Source organism: Pinus tabuliformis, chromosome 2_2, assembly GCF_031772625.1.
Source record: "Pinus tabuliformis cultivar Carrire ecotype Pingquan chromosome 2_2, CPIR1, whole genome shotgun sequence".
Lineage (NCBI taxonomy): Eukaryota > Viridiplantae > Streptophyta > Pinopsida > Pinales > Pinaceae > Pinus > Pinus tabuliformis.
The window spans coordinates 1,015,002,906-1,015,006,786 of NC_142300.1; the positions used below are offsets into that span (position 1 = coordinate 1,015,002,906).

The 3,881-nt window shown below is 33.9% G+C and overlaps 1 pseudogene; it reads right to left on the reverse strand.

Moving 5' to 3' along the window:
- Positions 1–2,351: 2,351 nt before the first annotated feature.
- Positions 2,352–3,428, reverse strand: LOC149196816 (putative inactive purple acid phosphatase 9 pseudogene; annotated as a pseudogene).
- Between the last annotated feature and the right edge of the window lie 453 nt (positions 3,429–3,881).

Genomic DNA, 3,881 nt, shown 5'->3' on the forward strand with positions numbered 1-3,881 from the left:
TCCTAAAATCCATCCCTACCTCCAAAATTTTTCCTAAGAATTTAGAATCCCCCTGTTGGGCTCCAAAAATGGCACTCATTACCATACATTTTTCACCTATGCTTCCATTATTTCGCTCACTATTCATCACCTTGTCACTCCATTTTCCCTACTATTCACCATTAATGGGTCTCATTTATATTTTCCAAATATTGTTTATTTTTAAGCATTTTTGAGAGAAATTCTTGCTTAAATATTAGAAAATAATATATTTTACTTTATATATGGAAAGTGGGTTGTTTTGGTGACATGTGTAGGTTGCAAGGAAGCTTCCAAGACACCTTTATGTGGCCTTGAATGATCAAATTCGAATTTGATAAGATAAACCTCATGGAAAAGATCATGGAGAAGATCATGGACCTCATGGAGGAAATCATGGAGGATAGGGTTATGTGTCTAGATGGTTGAGAAATGTATGGAACTAAAAGAGAGATTAATGGATCATCATTATGAGTTTGTTATCTCCTCTCATTGTATAAATAGGAGTACCTCCTCCATTCCAAAGAGAGGACTCTTAGAGCATTGTATCCAATTGATGATGGAATAGAATAAAGCTTCATTTTGCATATATTTCTATTATGTAGTTATAGATATAAGTTTTACATATATTTCCATTATGTAGTTTTAGATATAAATTGTGTGAATGTAGGATGTGAATTTATGTAGTTTTAGATATAAGTTTCCTTAATGTAGTATATGGAATAATTTGTCTTTTTCTTAAGAGAATTGAGCTCACTCTAAAAGGATGAGAGAAACATGTTATTTCATATTAGATATTATTTCATTTAGTTGCTTAGATGTTTGAGAATTTGTTTGTGATTGATGAATGAGTTTTAAATTAGAATCTAATCAGCATATGAGAGGACAACTAAGGGTCTAAGTTAGGCTCTCTCTCTCTATTTTGATTTGTATGATAATTGAAATTCATTCTTTTGCTTTTATGTTTCAAGTATCATATGAGGAGATACCAAGAGTCTAAGTTAGGCTCTCTCTCCATTGATTTATATGGTAATTGAAATTCATTTTTTTATGCTTTTAAGTTTTAAGTTATTTCATTTCTTATGTTTATGGATGAATCTTAGTTTAGTTTGGATTAGTACATGAGAGGACAATCAAGAGACTAAGTTAGTCTTTCTCTCTCTTTGAATCTGAACAACAATTAAAGTTCATTCTCTTGTTTTCATTTTAAGTTTTTTTAGTTTCATGTAATCAATGATTTCTCTATGATACTGTAGGGAAGGACAACCAGGACCTCCTTAGTTAGGAGCCTCTTCCCTTGCATATTGTATTGAATCTTAAATAATTTAGTTAGACATATAGTTAGTTGCCTACTCCTGCATATATTTTGCTGGCACCATCACAAGCTCACGAGTTTCCCTGGTCGATAATTTATGCAGCAATTTAAGTCCAATAAATTGCCCAACATTTTGGCGCCGTTGCCGGGGAATGGTGCTAAGGGATTAGGCATTAGAAATATTTTTTAGTACTAGTATTTTTCTTTAGACAAAATAACTTGTGAGACCTGGTGACAGCAGGATCTTCACAAAGAAGTTTAAGTTTGAGTTTTCTGATAGTTTAGTGTTTAGCTAGTTTTAAATTTTGTCTTTTCAAAAACACCCCCCTGCATGAATAAAAACGAATCAATCGACTAGTATGCTCTCTTCCTGCACTTCGTGTGATCAGGAAGATCAGAAAATCTATTGATTTCGTTCGAATAAAACTACTCTTGCTGGAGAACTAATGTGCAACATGACAATAAAGAATTTTGTGAATGAAAAAAAAACATCTTTAAATTTTTAGATGAAATTTAGTTTTTTTTTTAGATTTAATTTTTTTTTTTAATAATATATGTATCATATATACATATTATTATTAAAAGAAAAATAAAAAAATTAACCCTTTCTTTTGTTCTTTAGATATTTAAAAAAAAAAAAAACAAAAACTAACTTCATTATAGTTATTGTTTAATAGTAGGTTTTAATAAAAAAAAAATTGTTGATTTTACAACTTAAAAAAAATCTCAACTTAAATAACAAATTAAAAAAATTTTGTTTTTTAATTTGTCGTTTAAAAAAAAAATAAAAAAAATCCTAAGCAATAAATAAAATCAACATAAAAAAAATAAAAAATATAATATGCTTTCATTTCTTTTTAAGATTTGTTGTATAAAAAATAATAATAATAAGTACTTCAATTAAGTACTTCACAATAAAAAAACATAAATAAAATCAACATAAAAAAAAATAAAAGATATAATATGTTTTCATTTCTTTTTAAGATTTGTTGTATAAAAAATAATAATAATAAGTACTTCAATTAAGTACTTCACAATAAAAAAACATATTCCCTATACATACATGATAAGGAACCTTGGATGCGAGAGGCTCAATCTGAGTAAAGAATGCATCCCATAGCCATGCATAGCCTCTGGCATAGCTGATATCACCAATATGAGAAATAAATGTAGGTTTATCCCCAAGCTCTTCAAGGTCGCGCTTTAGCCATTTGACTGTAAGCTTGCTCTCTTCCTGGGTCCAGAGAAACATTCTGTATGGTACTGAGAATGCAACAGTTTCATCTGAATCTTTATTTGAAGATACAAAACTCTGAATAGAACTCCAGCCACCCTCATCACTTCCAACCTGATAAAAATAGCGCTTGCATTGTTCCAATCCCCGCATAACAACATCATGAATGTAGCCTCGATCCCTCCATCCCAAACTAGTATTAGCAGGCGCATCACACATCTCGGAGCGCGTATAGGTGATAGAACTAGCCCCTGCCACGCTGCCCAGCTCCTTCTCATCCACATCCAACCCATATCTGATATAGCTCTTTATGGCATCCTTCGTCAGGAACATGGCACGCATCTCATCCTGATTCGAGGTGAAGGCCAGGTGGAGCTGCGCTGGATCGTTGAGATTACGAAAACTAACAGCCTCGCTCTTCGCCAGAAAATGTCTGGTGGAGGGCAGGGGCTTGTGATCCTCGTCCACTGGAGTCCTGTTGGATATCTCAGAGTTATCCCATCGAAAAACGCGGAACTCGTAAGGCCTTCACAGATTGATGAGAGGAAGATCCAGATAACATGACCCCTCTTCCTTCATCCAGTTAGGGCAAAAGGAAGACAGCAGGATATAACCTATGAAATGCTCGTCTGCTGAATCTGGAGGATTGTAAATCCCCAGCCAGTCCATGTCGGAAGAAGAGGCAGATGAATTTGCAGTCCAGGTGAGCGTGACCGTCACATTGGCTCCTCAGCGGTTCAATAATATTGGAGAGGATTCCACAGTTAATTGGTGATGGCGGCATTCACCAAGGCGGAGGCCATGGTCACCCCCTCCCAATCGTAATACCGGCCTTGGCAAGCCTGGAAATAATTTGTTCATTGCAGGTTTTAGCTTTGTCACAACAGAGAGAGATTTTGACAAAAATTTCAAGATTGCAATAACCAGAGTGTTTTGACTGCAGCATTTTACTGATAAGATCGAGACCAGAACCAGAGGCGCAGCCCAGTGCTATACTTCCTGGCCCTTCGTTTCACCATATCAATAAACCAGGTTCTATGATTTCGAAGATTCACAACAGAATACGTCCTCAAATGCCCATTTCATGCCATTTCATTCGCTGAGATAAGGCAAATGCTCAACGAAAAAAATCTTCAAAAGCACTGCAACTAAAAATCTTCATATGCCACGTTGATGGGATATTTATCAATTTGGACTATATGATCCAATTTGGTGGGTTTTGTTTCGATTTCTTTTCTTTTTTTTAGTTTTGTATTTATTATATTTGTTTTATATTTATCTATATTTTCGATAAAATATGTAAATATAAAATCT